Here is an 18,528-nt window from a genome sequence, read left to right as displayed (position 1 = left end):
GTGCATCATGGGAACAGGGCAGACCAAACTACCAAGCCAATTCTTTACTAGAAAGGAAACAAGCTTCCGGGGACCGGTTTCTGGCATTACAGCCGTCTTCGGCCCAGCTTGCTTGAATCCTGATGGTGCAGTGAGCAAGGGACTCACATCTGAGCATACCCTTCCACACTTGTGGTGGCCAAAACGATTCAAGTCGTAGCCATCGTTGGGATGTGATTGCTTTTAAATAAAACAATGTTTTTTCTAAAATGCTACTGGTTTTCCCTAAAGGAAAATGGGAAAAAGAAAGTAGATGTTTAATTCTTTAGAGTACCACTGCCTACTCTTAAAAAAGTTTTTGTAAAAATTAATAATGGGGAAGCGGACCCTTAGAGACCCCTTTCTGTTTGAATGGTTTATCACCTCCTTTGAGGAGGTAGTAAAAGATTAATGATTACTACCGGAATTAGGAAACTTTAATAAATAGCGATTAAATTCGGCATTTAAAAAAGTTGCTTTAAACACGCCTCCTTTTAAATAAAAAAATCAGTATTAGGTGGCAAACCCAAATTGCGATTTGGTAACTTGTTACTGAAACGCAATTTGTGTTAGGTACATCAAAGAATGTATTTTTGCATTCGTAAACGACCTGATTAGCTGAATAGGGACATTTGCGACTACAAAAATGCTTCCGACATCAAGCCCTGGGTTTGCTCTACAATATGGTCTTTGAAAAGCATCTGAAATAGATGTATGAAGATGTAAGCAGTTTCTGAGCCAGAAGGTTAGTTAATATTGACACTTTTTTTAGCTCGTGCTCTCAGCACGAGCCCAAAAAACGGAGCTTGCTTATTTTCTGTTCTGCTATACACAGTTTTGTACGATGCGTTGCACCCTTTAGCCCAGGACTGTTGCAAAATTCATCCAAACCCAGCATAAGAAAGACTATAATGATTAGAGAATTAACAAAACGAAACCAAAATGAATTCGTTATCATCGGTCTGCTTGGATCAAAGGTAAACAAGACAAAGTAGGACCATTTTGAAAGTTTTCTGAAAATGATTGTGCTATAGAATGTCGCCAGTCTCGAAATTATACAACAATGTACGACCCTTTGAATCTTTAGAGAAAACGCATAACGTTAAGTCAGCTTCATGAATCACATTATTTTAAATAATTCACTAAGCTGTTCTGCGAAAAAGCCAATTTTAATTTACGAAATTCTAGTATGTCATTGAAAATGTCTTATGAAGAAAGTAAATAATGCATGTTTCTTAAGTGCATTACTGGTTGCTCATAAAAAGCATATTTTTGGTTGCCAAATATTACAGTCCTGGGAAATGTCAGCACGGATATATTATGACTCATTATCTTGACGTATCAGGTAATCTCACCATGTTTTTTCGAAGGCAAAAAGGATGAACATGTACAACGTCACTGCATCGCATCAGACAACAAACATACAGGGGCAGATTTACAAGCCCCTTGCGAAACTTTTGCGTCATTTTTCCCATGTTAAAAATGACGCAAAAGTGGCGCAAGGGGCTTGTAAATCTACCCCACAGTGTTTGCAGTGGTTGCGCAAGCACGAGACATCCACGTTCTGAGCGTTTAAAAAAATCCAAGAAATATTGTCATATACCCATCAAGCCTTACTGTACATCACTACTAGAAACTTTTTTTCTGAGAACAATTAGTGATATAACCACATATTAACATAATGTATGAATGAACTGTGATAAACCTTATAGTACCTAGACGCCTGCAATTCATGTATCTAATATCGCCAATTTCCATAATACTGTCTAGCTTTAATACAGGCAGTCACCTGAAATAGGAAAATGAATGGGTTGCTCAATTATGTTATGACAATTGAATTGTGACGTCATAATGCATGCAGGCAGAGACAGCAGTCACGGTGAAAAGGACAGGGAACATCATTGCAGATGCGGTTTAAACAAAGAAAGCCAGTAACTGCCTTTTCCTCCTCAAGGTCTGTGTTTCGTAAGTGAACGCTGGCACCAAAAATATATTTATGGCTGCATCTTTATTTTTCACATGGTTCATTCCAGGAAAGAATCTATCCGCAGTTTACTTCTCATTGTGATCTACAACCCGTCAGGTTGATAGTAAACTGATTCTATCTTGTTTTGAAACAAATGACTAACTGCTTTGGTGTTTGACATTGAACTGTATATTCTTCCGTAGTCTTCATGACTGCAGCTTTACTATCTCTTCCATATGAACAAGAAAGACTCCCAGACCCATATTTATCATCGTGTTGCACCACGTTGCACCACGCAAGGGGGCGCAAAGGTTACGCAAAACTAAAGTCAGATTTATCAAGCCGCGCAAGGCACCGTGACCTCATGGCTTGATAAATCTGGAGTAACTCAAGGCAGCACAAATCACTACTTTGCATTACTCTGCCCAAGAGAAGCGTTCCATGGGTGGAGAGTGGTCGTTCCCAAGTATTCACCCATGTATTTTGGGGCATTCCCAGATATACTAATAAAGGCAGACCTGGGAATGCATTAAAATGCTACACCTTCCCAGGAGAGGGCCAAAGCAGAGAAATATCTGTATTTTGCATAGATTCTTCCTCTTTTTATGTGTGCTGCATTTTGCAGAACACATAGAAAGAGGTAAATGCCTCTGAAGATTGTTTTGTGCAGGAAGGTATCACTATCCTGCACAAAACCAATCCTGACTGCAACGCAGACACCCTTGCTCCATGACGCAAGGGGGCCTGCATTGGCATTAGGCAGCCACAAGTGCATCAGTGCAAAGAAAGGACAGAATGTTAAATACAAGCACATTCCTGCCCTTTCACACAGAGCAGTTCAACAAGTTGGTTTGCTGCGTTGGGCTGCATGAAAGGATGATAAATCTGGGCCCACTGATTTAATCTTTTTGTCAAAGGGGTTATGATGTGACCATTTACAGTACTAAAGTACCCTCTGACACATGTTAAAATGAACATACAGAATCATTAAAGGGGTAAAACTCGATTTTAATGATTGTAATGATTTTGAATAAAATGTGCAGTCTAGGGTTTTAATACACTCACTATGGTAACAAACAAACTCCATTGCCCATTGTCCACTTTTTTGATGGCCTCTGCAAATTAGATGGACTTGCTATCCTGATTTTATTGAAGGCATATGAGCACTCATGAAATCAAATGTCAGGAATGTTGTCTTTTTTGTTTTAATATTATTATATTGTAATGTACAATAATGTGTTTACATTTGTAAACATTTTGTGTCCCATGATTTTTAATCCAGCACTCTATATTCATGTGAGATAAATTAATTTCTTTTGTTTTTTGTATCGTGTTTTTGGGATGGGTATAGAACACATCCTGCAATTGGAAGGGCCTCTAAACACTTTTTACAATCTTGTGGATTCACAAATTGTTCTGAGGATTCTATGTCAGACCAGAGTCTGTTTAAGTTTATAAAGAGAGGTGACAATGTTGAGTTGCGGTCTGACAGTTAGCTGGGTATATCTTCTTCTATGAGCAATGGGTGTTAGTGCGACAAGAGAGACAAGACAAAAGGTGGGTCTTTAATACTTGCTTGTATGTCGTCTAGGTCAGTTATTGCCAATAAATAGAGTTGCATGTGTGTGTGTGTTTGTTGTGTTTTTGCTGGTGAGTACTGATGGGTTCAAAGATAGCCAAGTAGTATTCTCTGGGGGCTTTGAGTATCATTATAAATACCTAGGAGCCCATTTGGATGGCGGGGGACTTTGTCTGCCCGCCATCCTAACGTAAAACAGGACCGCCTGCCAAAAGGGCGGCGGTCCCGTTGTTGTATAGCATTTTAGGACCCTAGTGTAATTTTCCCGATTCATGCCCTTATATAGGTATAAAGCACCATATCCTTATATAGGCTTATAAATCATAACCATATTTAAACATAGCCCATGCAGTCCAAATACGGCTTGGCTACTTCCACTAGTTCTGAAAATCCACAAAGATTCCTTGGAAAACTCGGGTCTAGCAGTTAGGGACTTCCCCTTGCTTGAATATTGATTTGTCCAAGAACTCATGGAGTTTTCAAAGTACTGATACTCTTTGATGACGTCATTATGTCCACCTTTACGTCAAACTCGGCACCTTCAAGGTATAAATATGCCCACACTTGCCCAAGCAAACACACAGTGGTTTGGAGCAGTTCGACTACCTACTTGCCCGACGCATCCTGCTACAGCAAGTGCCGAAGGAAGCCGACCCTCCAGCAGATGCACTGAGAGAGACACTGTCTTTTCTCTTGCAGAGAAATCCAGCTCCAATGTTTCCAAGCTCCCCTTGCGGGGTGTTGGGAAATTGAGTCCTGAGACTGACCTCCTTCATTCTAAACCAAGGTACAGAGCTGATTAGACCCTAAAAGAAATCTTGGATAGATTCTTGGCAAAAGAATACTAAACTTATGTTACACCACACTTACTTCTTCCCTCTTACTAGACTTAGGTTACGTAGATCGGGGTAGGCGTATTTTAGAAGCACCAGTTGAGTACTTTTAGTCCTTATTTATTTATGTATGTATTTTATGGCTTAGAAACCATACCATGCTTTTACAGTATTATTTTATAATACTCTTCTTGCTGTACGCATTATACTTTACAGCCAGTATTACAATTGTAGCAGTTCATTTCTTCTGCATGAGAAAGAAGACCGTTCAATAAATACTGTTATTGAAAACGCCCGTCTCTCTATTTCTCTGCACCTCTGGTGAAACAAAGCACGCACGAATGACTGAGTAAACTATCTATCTATTGTTTCCACGACTCTGAAGATCAGTTTTATCTTGGGGAAACAAAGTTGTCATGTTTATGCGGTTGTCAAACTAATCCCTTCTTGTGAACTCGAGAAAGTTTCTAGTGACCGCTGAGCTAGCTGGCACTCACAATTAAGTCTAATATATTTGATAGAGACCTTGTAGACATAAGTCCTACGTCACATCTATAGGATATATTATTCCAATGCTCAGAGGCTATTGGGAATATAGGAACGACACTACCCCCGTGGGGGCCATTAGGATGCGCCCGTCACACTTGCGGGTGTATCCCGCATTTTTAACATTGCGGCAGGCGGTGCTGAAAGCACAACCCGCTGCAATGCTAAAAATGCACATTGTGCACTTCCATGCACAACGTAACAGGCATCGTACGGTGCCTGTCACATTGTACAGTGAAGTTCAGAGGGGTACCATAGGTAACCCCCATGTGCACCCCCCACCTCCCCCCAGAGTCCCTGGGGACCCGCAACGGGCCCCCACAAGACATTCCCGCATGCCTTTCCGTGGCGGCAACGAAAAGCCTGTCCCCGCCTTCACCCTAATATGAATGGCGGTGTCTAACAGACACCGCCACCATATGAAACCCTTTTCCGCTCGGTCAACTCCTTCACCAGGCGGAAAAGTAATATGGCGGGGGGAAATGGGATGATGTCGGGTGGATCGCCACCGCCAGCATGGCGGTGGCGATCCGCCGACATCCTAATGAGCCCTTAGTCTTTTGCAATGGAACACATATTATCCAACGGTAGATCTACTTTGGGTTGCTAAGATTTTGCAAACAGAATTATTCAACAATCGTCAAAGTTGTTGAGATTAAGATTATTATTGACACTTTGGAATCTGGATTCAGCTAAGAGCATGAGAATGAAACTCAAGCACACGAAGCCCTGCACAACCAACGACCCACATACATTAACCACCGCTGGATCTTCCACCAACCATCAAGAAGACTACGCTCTGCCTCACTTTCACTTGCCCATACTCCCAGTATCTACTGAAGCAAAAGTGGAGAATGCACTTTATTAATCCTGATTGATTGATTGATTGATTTACTTAAAGTTTGGAATGATCTTCTATGCACTGCAGATGGTGGCTTGATGACATGCTCATCTTGTTAGCGGGTTTTGACATGGTATTTTTAGCTGGCCTGGCTGCTCAGCGGGTGTGTATTGCTCAGATGTTAATGAACATGATATTGGATAGTGTAAGGCCTATTTTTACATTAGGCAGCCGAAATTAGACTGTGCTTCATGATCCAGGGTGATTGCTTATGGATTTTCACCGGGCTCATCCTGTTCCTCTTTGATGTTTATGATCTACATGCATTATCTCTCCCTAAATTGATTATATTTTCATTCATTCATAGGCCTGCAACAATTAGATGTATGTGCTGACAGGCACTCAGATTATCAGGAAGTCAGGTATATAGCAACCATTGAGGATTTCTTTTAGCAGACATCTCCCAACTGAATGTTAGCAGAGATCTTGACTCTTAAACCAAGCTTTGGCAATGCCTTGTTAATGAAAGTGCCTTTTGTGTTACTGATGGGTGTAACACTCGAAAAGTCATCTTTGCACTCATACACCCATTTATCAATCTACTGACTCATCATTCATCCACCCTCTTAAACAATCACAATAAAACACAAACAATCTCAACATGGTAAACTAAAAGAATACAAGTAGAAAAAAACATGCAGTCTTTTAAACACAGAGGGTATATGTTTGCAATACCTAAACTAAACATAGCAGGGTGTCCATCTTGCAAAGGTATTGTAAATAGTCTATCATTGTTTTAAAGTTCCAGCACAGCTGCCACATGTAAAACCAATATGTTGGCCATCTTGGAATGGTAAAATAATTATACCCTGTGGAAGTGGACATGTGGAATGCTGAACACTGCAGATAAATTGAGCGGCAAGCAAGTGACCCATTAGAACTATCTGGAGAGCTGTAGTATCCACTTAAGAAACATTCAAATAAAAAGAGGAGAAGTAAAGAAATGAAAGGAGAACAATTAGAGGAGAAAAATAAAAAAGAAAGACCTGCGAACCAAACCTGTTTCTGATGTGCACGCATTTTCAGGTGAATGCACATACATGATCAGCAAATTCCATTATTTACAAGGCGAATTAACCAATGATAGATGCAATCTGAACCGGTTCTATGACAGTACAACACTGGCAGTTACCACCCAGGTAAGTATAAATAAGTTAAGTGTTAATACATATATATATATATATATATATATATATATATATATATATATATATTACCTACTGGCGGTCGCCAGTAGGTATATATAGTTAGGATTTTTTCTCTATGGGTTTTTTGAAAATTCTATGTCTAATAACTTTGGCGTTTGTGGACGGAATCGGCTGAAATTTTCAGGAAAATGGCACATTTTGTTTCTGAGCAGCCCTTGAAAATTTGGGGGGGGTTCGTCCAGTGGGGGCCGAGAAAAAAGGGGGGTCCCAAAACGTGTTTTTAACATTGAGTTTTCCATAGGGCAGTTGGCCTCACTTTTAGCCCGAACGGCTGAATGGATTTGCACGAAACTTGGCAAAATTGTAGGGACTGGTAGCCCGATGTGCCTTTTGTAGGTCTCAATATATGTGCTCCAGTGGATTTTGAGAAATTAACGTTTAAAAAAAGATATATATCTGTAACAGCGGACCGGTTAGCGCTCTGGTTCGCGGACTTTTCGCGCAACGGAGCTTTGTGAAGCGAAGCTGATTGGTTCTCCGGCGTCTGTCAACATTCCAAACAGTCCGTAGCGGCCGCCATCTTGTCTCTCGGTAGGATCGAGAGACAAGAGGAGGTCAAAACAAAGGGGGAAATAACTATAAGGGGGCATAGTAGATCCTCGCTGACCCCCTAGGTTTGATGTGGAGGTTTTAAAAGGGCCCCGCGGGGCAAAAAAAAATAATAATAATAATAATCGAACGGCTGAATGGATTTGCACGAAACTTGGCAAAATTGTAGGGACTGGTAGCCCGATGTGCCTTTGCTAGGTCTCAATATATGTGCTTCAGTGGATTTTGAGAAATTAACGTTCAAAAAAAGATATATATCTGTAACAGCGCACCGCTTCGCGTACTTTTCGCGTTACGGAGCTTTGCGAAGCGAAGCTGATTGGCTCTCCGGTGTCTGTAAACATTCCAAACAGTACGTAGCGGCCGCCATCTTGTCTCTCGGTAGGATCGAGAGACAAGAGGAGGCCAAAGCGAAGGGGCAAATGACCATAAGGGGGCATAGTAGATCCTCGCTGACCCCCTAGGTTTGATGTGGAGGTTTTAAAAGGGCCCCGCGGGGCAAAAAAAAAAATAATAATAATAATCGAACGGCTGATGACCATAAGGGGGCATAGTAGATCCTCGCTGACCCCCTAGGTTTGATGTGGAGGTTTTAAAAGGGCCCCGCGGGGCAAAAAAAAATAATAATAATAATAATCGAACGGCTGAATGGATTTGCACGAAACTTGGTAAAATATTAGGGACTGGTAGCCCGATGTGCCTTTGCTATGTCTCAATATATGTGCTTCAGTGCATTTTGAGAAATTAACGTTCAAAAACAAGATATATATCTGTAACAGCGCTCCGCTTCGCGGAGATAAAATTATATGTGTATTACCTAGCTGTTGCTAACACCAGTTAGCGACGGCTAGTAGGAGATAGCGACCATCTTGGGTCCCACTTTGCATGTGAGTGATATTTATCACTAATGACATGCAAAGTGGGCATGCCAAGATGTTAGCGACTGGAAACAGTCGCTAACATCGCTATCTCCTATTATCAACTTTTGGAAATATTCGAGATAAGCGCGAATATCTCCAAAAAGTAACAGCTGCCCTGAGCAGTTCTTAGCCATGTTATCCAATGGGAGGTGGATAACATGGCTAAGAGCATTAGCTCGGTAATGCATGAATATCGCGGAGTTTTCAGCGACATTAATGCATTGCGCTCGTTTTTTATCGTATTTGCGATAAACCTTGATAATAGCAAGGTTTATCTGCGATAATTTCTGACGGTAAAAAAATCTTTGCAATGCATCGTTAGGGATAAATATCGCTTAACTTTGGTAATATGCCCCAACGTCTGTTAACGTTCGATTCGAAGGAAATCAGGAATTGTTGAAAAACATTGTGTGCGCCATCTTGTCTTTTTTCAAATGCCACACTTTTGTCGTGCACGGCAGCCATTTTAGATGCCTTGACCAGATCCACTCTGTGAACGCTGTCGATCCTTAGCATGGCTCCCCACCCTCGCAAGCATCTCCCCCAGGCAGTGGTCACCCCCGCTCTCTGTTTTATGCATGGGTAATAAACCTCCCCCCATCTGCGCTGTTCTTCCCTGAGAATCACACCCTGTGCCCGCCCGACACCTCCCTTTCGCCCTATTCACTACCGCACCCTCTGACACTCCTTTTCCTCTGTGTCCGATTGTCCAGGCCGGTCCTAGGCTATCAGCTAGCCCTGCAGATGTAGTTTATGGCCACAGCTGTAAAGAATCACCCGTCTTCAAAGGAGTTATAGTAGATCAAGGCCCACACTCGATGAGATCCGTCACAGCAGAAGCGTTGCTATTATCTGAAAACCATTCTGTATTGTGATTGGGGAGGGGACCGAGCGTGAAGCGGAAGATTCCAGGGATGACTCTTTGTACATCAAAGTTTTTACAATTATGTGTCACATTAAAAATATATAGCACTCCGACAAAGTAGTAAGATTATAAAACTTTAATAATTTATAAATATATACAAGAAAACAAAAATAGTAATAACATATAAACATTTTTAGAGAAAAACAACGAAGTAGCGGTCGGCTGTGCGAATAGTCCCAACGCAGCACAACGTCCAGATTTCCGGCGTGGGGCGTCGCGGGGGGTGGGTGATCAGTAGCAAACTGTTGTGCGAATAGTTCCAAGGCAGCAGAACGCGCCGAAATCTAGATGACACAAAAGTGATGTCTAGTAAGTTGCCACCCAGCAAATAACGGCGTGGGGCGTCGCGGGGGGTGGGTCATCAGTAGCAAACTGTTGTGCGAATAGTTCCAAGGCAGCAGAACGATGGCACCAAGGTGATGTCCAGTAAGTTGCCGCACTGGTTTTGGTATCCTACAATGCTGCTCCGAATAACGGCGTGGAGCGCCCCGGGGGAGGCGGCGTGAACGGGCCTCTCCAGGTGGAGTCTCGTCTGTTGTAGTGGGGCGCCCCTTTACCGTTTCAGTTGCCATTCCGTCCGCTTTTGGTCCACTGTGTCAAAATCCGCCATTCAGCTGAGTTGCGCCCACTCTTGCGGTGCAGCGATAGGCGGCTGTCACAGGACTCTCAAAATGGCGGCAGGCTGTTTCCTTTTTGGGCCTGGTCCACTGAAATGGCCCTGGGACACCTTGGAAATCGGACGCTTGTCTGCTAGGTCTTGGACCCCATTCTCGAAAGCGTCCCCTCCGCCTTGAGAATTCATCAAAAGTTTTGGGGGCCCCGACTCCTGCAGGCTTCTGGTGGGGAGCGGCTGCCATGATTGCTCGCGGAATGACCACGACGGAGCTACGAGATGGTGGTGCTCTCATGGTGACGCCAGCTTCAGTCTGAAACATCCAGAAACAAGGTGGGGCTTTCATCGTTTGGGGGAAAAAAAAAGTTTTCATCCAATGAAAAGTGTTGTTTTTAGGTCACATGATCAAGCCTTCCATCATTAGGAAACCAAAAGTAAAATGAACCAATGAAAAGTTTTATAAACAAGTCACATGACCTGTTATGCGGCATAGGGTATAAAATGCGGAGAAAATACGTTGGCACGTGAGGCGGCGTCAGTAGCGGACCGATGTGCGAATAGGCCGAAGGCAATACAACGCGCCAAGATCCGGATGGCATCGAGGTGGTGTCATAGTTGAGAGTTCTGAGCAGCGGTTGTAACACTGTCTGAAGCTTATTTGCAGCTGCTGCAGCTTCACTACGCGCCAAGATCCGGATGGCACCGAGGTGGTGTGTAGGAAGTTGCCGCACTGGTGTGGCCATCCTACAATGCTGAAAGTCGGCGTGGGGCGCCCCGTTGGCCTGTGAGTTTGCGTCAGTAGCGGACCGATGTGCGAATAGGCCGAAGGCAGCACAACGCGCCAAGATCCGGATGGCACCGAGGTGGTGTCTAGTAAGTTGTCGCACTTCTGTGGCCATCCTACAATGTTGAAAGTCGGCGTGGGGCGCCCCGTTGGCCTGTGAGATGGTGTCAGTAGCGGACTGATGTGTGAATGGGGCCAAAGGCAGCGCAACAATATTTTCTACTATATTTCCGGTGTAGAAGAGACCACAAGGCGCTGAGATGCCAAGATCCGGATGGCACCGAGGTGGTGTGTAGCAAGTTGCCGCACTGGTGTGGCCATCCTACAATGCTGAAAGTCGGCGTGGGGCGCCCCGTTGGCCTGTGAGATGGCGTCAGTAGCGGACCGATGTGCGAATAGGCCGAAGGCAGCACAACAATATTTTCTGACTGACACCACAAGGCGCTGAGATGCCAAGATCCGGATGGCACCGAGGTGATGTCTAAGTTGCGGACTGATGTGCGAATGGGGCCAAAGGCAGCGTAACAATATTTTTTGTATGGAAGATACCACTAGGCGTTGAGATGCCAAGATTCGGATGGCACTGAGGTGATGTCTAGCAAGTTGGTGTGGTCATCCTACAATGCTGAAACTCGGCGTGGGTCACCCCATTAGCCTGTGAGATGGCGTCAGTAGCGGACCGATGTGCGAATAGGCCGAAGGCAGCACAACGCGCCAAGATCCGGATGTCACCGTGGTGGTTTCATAGTTGAGAGGCACTTCATCTGCAGTGGGGCGCCGAGATCCGGATGGCACCGAGGTGATGTCTAGCAAGTTGCTGTACTGGTGTGGTCATCCTACAATGCTGAAACTCGGCGTGGGTCGCCCCATTAGCCTGTGAGATGGCGTCAGTAGCGGACCGATGTGCGAATAGGCCGAAGGCAGCACAACGCGCCAAGATCCGGATGTCACCGTGGTGGTTTCATAGTTGAGAGGCACTTCATCTGCAGTGGGGCGCCGAGATCCGGATGGCACCGAGGTGATGTCTAGCAAGTTGCTGTACTGGTGTGGTCATCCTACAATGCTGAAACTCGGCGTGGGTCGCCCCATTAGCCTGTGAGATGGCGTCAGTAGCGGACCGATGTGCGAATAGGCCGAAGGCAGCACAACGCGCCAAGATCCGGATGTCACCGTGGTGGTTTCATAGTTGAGAGGCACTTCATCTGCAGTGGGGCGCCGAGATCCGGATGGCACCGAGGTGATGTCTAGCAAGTTGCTGTACTTGTGTGGTCATCCTACAATGCTGAAACTCGGCGTGGGTCGCCCCATTAGCCTGTGAGATAGCAGTTCTTTGGATTTGGGCCTGGCTCGTCTGCTGTAGTGGGGCGCCCCTTTACCGTTTCAGTTGCCATTCAGCTGAGTTTCGGCTGCTCTTGATGCTACAGCGACAGGCGGCTGCAACAGGACTCTCAAAATGGCGGCCTGTTCTTTGGATTTGGGCCTGGTCCACTAAAATGGCCCTGGGACACCTTAGAACTCGGACGCTCGATTTTTTTTTCCTTTCCTGTACATGCAAAAAAAGGTAAATGCCCGGTACGTTACACGCTTCATCTGCCACGATGAACTCTCTAGAGGAACCGAAAAAAAATATAGTTGTGGTAACTATACCATGCATCGTCATATGGAGAGGTGGCACCAATTAATTATAGTGCTGCATAAAAGAGAGATTTGGAGGAGAACCCCTGACCTGCTAGTACATTCATCAAAGAAGTGGCACTGAGAGCTTCAGAGGCAAGGGAAACGGTCCCAAATATTTAGAAGAACTTTGGAAAGATTAAAATGACATGTTTAGATTGTGGCAAATTTATTTCATGTGGACATCTGAGTGTTACTCTAATAAATACAGCATATGAACATCATCATAGTCGATGGTTGGTAGAGACATTTTGACTATATCCTGGACCTGCCCGTCCTCGCCCAAAATGGCGCCAGAATAAATGGGACTCGTAACTCCTTGTTGTGTACTGGTTGCAGAACCTTGAAATCACGAGATACGTATGCAGTTTTGAAGCACATGGCGGGCGGGGACGAGAATTGATTGAATATTTCGACATCCCTATTGATATTAAGTTCTGATGTGTTATTGATTACTGTACTGTTGAAAGTTCGAATTAACGTCACCCATGGTACTTGCCCGCAAATGTATATCTAGATAATTTTATTGTAACTGGCCCTGTCGTATTTTAATTATAAAATGTACGTCCACCGATTCCGTAACTGTTAGACACCTTAGTTCTTGCAACCTAATGGCCCGCCCGTTACGTTCCTCTACAGTGTAAATGTCTATTCATCATATACGATTACAGTTTGCTCCGTGGCCGGCCCACGTGGTTATAGGCTCGTATTTGTATAATGAAATTTTCACAATAAAGGTTTTTAAAAGAAAACATGGTAGTAGTATATACATTGGTAAAGTTTTTAATAATAGTCACTGTTTTAGAATCATTAAAAGGCAAGTGAAATAAAGCAGACCAATTACATGAAGGGTAAAAGGTATAATACGAAGGAACGCAGTAAAGATAAATGGTCAAGGGCTGTTGTGTTTTCTATTCCTGCAACATAAAGTGATCGATAAGAATCTCATATTCAGGCGTATCGGCGACTAAGACAGCAGGTCGACCCTCTTTTGCTCAACGGCTCCGTCATGGGACGAAGAAACGCTCTTTTTCTCGAAAAAAGAATATATTTTACTTGCAGGACAGTTGTAAAATTTCCGGGAAAGTACATTAGCCTGGAACATTATAACATATATTTAAGAAAAAATAATGTTCGGAAGTAATGAAAAGCGTAATTTTTAGGTCATATGACCAAGCCTTTCATCATTACAATAAGAAAAGTAAAATGAACCAATGAAAAGTTTTATTAACAAGTCACATGACTTGTTATGCTTACGTTACGCGCTGCGCGCCCCGGATGACTTCCGGATGCGCTAACGCGGCGCGTCATATGACGCATTACGCGACAACGCAGGTACAGAATATAGTCAAAATGTCTCCACCAACCAGCGGTCGGAACACAACCCCTTTCAGCAGGCTAAATAGTTCTGTTAAATGACAACAGAAGGGACAGGCAACAAGAACCATCAGTCAAAGAGGGGAGGGCTAGTTCTTCTCTACCGGGTTACATTGGGGCGCTACCGGAACTGATCGAATTGGTAGTCTACAGTGTTTCTGGATGTTTCAGACTGAAGCTGGGGTTAGCATGAGAGCAGCACCATTTCGTAGCTCCGTCGTGGTCATTCCGCAACCAATCATGGCAGCCGTTCTTTATCGTTATTTTGGGCGGGGTGGGTGGCGGAGCAGAGCTGTTTTGCAGCCATCATTGTGTGGAGTTCAGTTCATCTCACTAGTTTTGTATTTGTCATGAGGGGTTGTTCCTAATGTTTCTATTTTAGCGAGGTCAAAAAGAGATCCCATTAGTGGCCTACTGATTTTGCTCGATTCCTTTTCTTTTTTTTTACACGATTTTTCGTTATCTGCAAAGACTAAACAGAGTATTGCGACTCTGTGTTTGTTTGTAAATAGAGAATGAACCAAAGAGAACTAATTCTAAAACAGTAAATACTTGGATAACAATGAATCAAATGGAGAGAGAAGCAGGCACGACGGATTACAATGGGGGCAAAGACCTGCGTTAACTACCTTTCACTATCTGCAAAGAGAGAGTACTCCTAATAGAAATGAGGGGGGGGGGCACCATTCAAAGCAGATCAGTGTGCATAAACACGAAAATGTTTTCACTTACCACGTACTTGACATTCGACAGCTTATGATATTTGCTATTAAAAAACCATTGAAATTCACTGAAAAAACCATAGGTTATAGACCATATATAGTTAGGAATTAGCATTTACAAAACCTTGAAAATTCACTGAAAAAACCATAGGTTATAGACCATATATAGTTAGGAATTAGCATTTAAAAAACCTTATTTTACTCACACAAAACCATTGAAATTCCATATATAGTTAGTTGCACTAACTATATATCGCGCACCTGCAATCCACTGCTGATGATGTCACATATTACATCATTCATGACATGGTCAGTGACATCACTGATGACATCACTGATGACATCTCAAATGACATCACTGATGACATCACTGATGACAACATCCAGTGACTGTATGTTTCTGTAAAGTTAAAATGTGTCTTACATATTGAAGAATGAGTGGAAGTATAAGTGTCTGGACAAAGGATTTAGTAGGTGCATGACTGAATGCATGAGTGAGTGATTAAATGTGTCTCACTGAGTGCATGGGTTAGTGACTAAAGTGTCTTAATTTGTGCATCATTATGTCTGTTGTTCTGTAAACTGCTGCATGTTTTGATCAGTAGCTATATGATTAACTATATGGGTTACTGATTGATTGTCCAAGTATTTGTATGGGAGACTGAGTGTGTGTGTGGCTGGCTGGGAGGTGTGTGACTCTGTGCAGATCAATGTGTACTTGTATCAATGATTGTATAACAAGGTAAGTATGTGTTAGTATATGTTTGAAAATGTAAGGTGCTCTATGTTTAACTGTATAGACAAGAAAATGGAAGTGTCATTGATTCTTTACAGGACTGACTAGGTGTGTGAGTAACTCCATGGATGAGTGGCAGACTGTGAGTGTCTGTATAGGTGTATGAGTGCATATGATAGTGTTGTAAAGATGAGTGATTGTATGTATGAATGATAGTATGGGTGAATGAGTGAAGGTGTGTGTAGACGTAGGAATCAGTGAGTGCGTATGTAGTAACTAGTATTGGTGTGTCAATGGTTTCAAAAATTATATTCTGTATTTAACACTGGGTGAAACAGAGGTTATATTAAAATGTGAGGAGATGCATTGTATTGTCACATGAATGATATCATCAGTGATGTGGTCATTGATGTCAAATGAGATGTCATCAGTGATGTCATCAGTGATGTCATTTGAGATGTCATCAGTGATGTCATCAGTGATGTCACTGACCATGTCATGAATGATGTAATATGTGACATCATCAGCAGTGGATTGCAGGTGCGCGATATATAGTTAGTGCAACTAACTATATATGGAATTTCAATGGTTTTGTGTGAGTAAAATAAGGTTTTTTAAATGCTAATTCCTAACTATATATGGTCTATAACCTATGGTTTTTTCAGTGAATATATATATATATATCACAAACTGGTTTCTCCTTCCACCTCCACCAAAGCCTCGGCGGCGAAGAAAGAGACACGAACAGCTTCTGTTCTCAGGCAAGATGTTTTATTTCAACCTAGCAGCAGTCAACAGATGACGCGTTTCGGGCTCAGGCGCCCTTGTTCACATAAAGGCTGTATGAGGTTAAAGCCGTTTTTAAATAATATGCCCTTCCCACCAAGGTCACGTGTTCAGGAAAGTAAACGATGGACATAGCAAATAGACTACATGATTTGTACTAAATCAATGTAATTTAGCTAACCCAACAAGCCATAAATTATTTTTGCATGACCTTAATACTGTTTCCAAATACATCATTATATACATGGGAAATTTCTCTTACTGTATTATAGCGTCATAAAAGCTTTTTATGAAATTACAATTTAATTAATTTCAAAGCGCAAATTTCATTTTCGGCATTTTGTCCAATATTCCTGGATAAATCCACATACACTTAGAGAAGTGCAAAAATTCATAATAGCTGCATAAATGCAAATAGCTATAAACTGATTTGTGACTTCAGTTAAAAAAGGGGGATATACAAAAGGATAAGTGCATGGTAAAGCTGCTTCCCAAATTTTCCTACAAAAATATATATACCCTGTGCAAATGATGTGTTACGTGCAGAACATGTTAAAAATGGTGGAAAGATAAAGATGCATCTTTCAACCTGACCTCAACTGAGATAAGACATAATGCAATGTCTCTACCATAGTGTAAAAAAGTGAGGTGAACACTAAACAATCGTCATAATTCGTATGTCTAAGGACCTTCAGCGTCTCTGTATTGACCACGAATTAGACAATCCAAACACAATCAAAAAATCGGATAATAATATCACGATTAAGCAAAAAACAAACTCAAATGTTGTACAGTGTGTATTATCTCATTTAGGGCAGCCATCAGAATACATAATTATAGGCATGTGTACATGTCTTCGGTGTTATTCAGACCATTTGGGCATTTGCTATCGAAGTTAAGGATGAATTTCGTCTCCAATCTCCTAAGCAATGCTTCTCTGTTCCCCCCTCTGCGTCGTTTGGGGACTGCTGATACCACATAGTATTTTAAACAAGATAAGTTGTTATCATGAACTTGTTTAAAGTGACGTGCCACCGGATAATTGGGGTCACTATGTAAGATGGCACGTAGATGTTGAAGTATTCTCTCATGTACCTGTAGTTTTGTACTTCCGATGTAATTAAGTCCACAGGTACAGGTGAGGACGTATACTGCAAACTCAGTTTTGCAGTTATAGTTTCCCATTATCTTATGTGGTATAGGACTGAATGGAGTACTGTATTCTGTTGTGCTTACCCCGAACTTGCAAGCCCGGCATGAGGAGCATTTGTAAAAACCATCTTTGGGTTTTAACCAATTGGGTTTAGTTCTAATCTCAGGGCTGGTGAGATCTAACTCAGCTCCCATGTTTCTCCCTCTGCTGAATGTTATAGTGGGGCTAGATGGCAAACTCATTTTCAGAACTGGGTCAGTGAGTACTATTCCCCAGTTCTTATTAATGATGGATCTGATTTTGCGCTCGTTCTCACTAAAGGCTGTGATCAGTCTTGGACATTGGACTTTTTCAACTGCCCCGTAGACTGTAGATGGATCAGATTGGTTTTGCGGGACAGGCTCTTCCCCAATGGAATCTGGAAGTAAGCTGGCTCTAGATCTAGCAGATGTCTTAGCTAAAGCTGATGTCAAGATTTTATCTGAATAGCCTCTAGCTTTCATGCGACGCATGGATTCTGCAGCACAGATATTGAATTCAGCTTCCGTGCTACATATCCTTTTCAAGCGTAGCAATTCCCCATAGGGGATGCTGGCTATCAAATGCCTGGGATGGGCGCTGGTGGCGTGGAGTGTAACATTACCAGCAGTGGACTTTCTGAATAATGTGCTCTCTATTCTGCCATTTGCTGCATATAGCTTAACATCCAGAAATTCCAGGCTGGTGTTATCTATGTGGTGGGTAAAATGGAGATTTAAACTATTTATGTTGATGTTATTGATGAATTCCAACGCCTTATCTTTGCTACCCTGCCACACAATGAAAATATCATCGATGAACCTGTAATAGTGTATGATATTTTCTTTATATATGGAAGAATAGTCTTTTTTGAGTACTTGCTCCTCCCACCAGCCAACGTGCAAGCACGCATAGCTGGGGGAGAAGCAAGCTCCCATGGCCACACCCCTTAGTTGTTTAAACAACTCCTTTCCAAAGAGAAAGAAGTTGTTATGGAGACACCACTTCATCATGCTCACTAGAGCCTTGTTGTGCTGATAGAATTCGCACGGTCTTTGGTCCAAAAATAATTTTACAGCTGATAATCCTGCCTGGTGATCTATACTAGTGTACAAGGATTCAATGTCTAATGAAATTAAATACATCCCATCTGACCATTGAATATTCCTAATTTTACCCAGGAAGTCACCAGTATCTTTGATGTAACTAGGCAGTGTTTT

This window comes from Lissotriton helveticus, chromosome 1_1, assembly GCF_964261635.1.
Source record: "Lissotriton helveticus chromosome 1_1, aLisHel1.1, whole genome shotgun sequence".
Lineage (NCBI taxonomy): Eukaryota > Metazoa > Chordata > Amphibia > Caudata > Salamandridae > Lissotriton > Lissotriton helveticus.
This window is presented reverse-complemented; position numbering follows the sequence as displayed.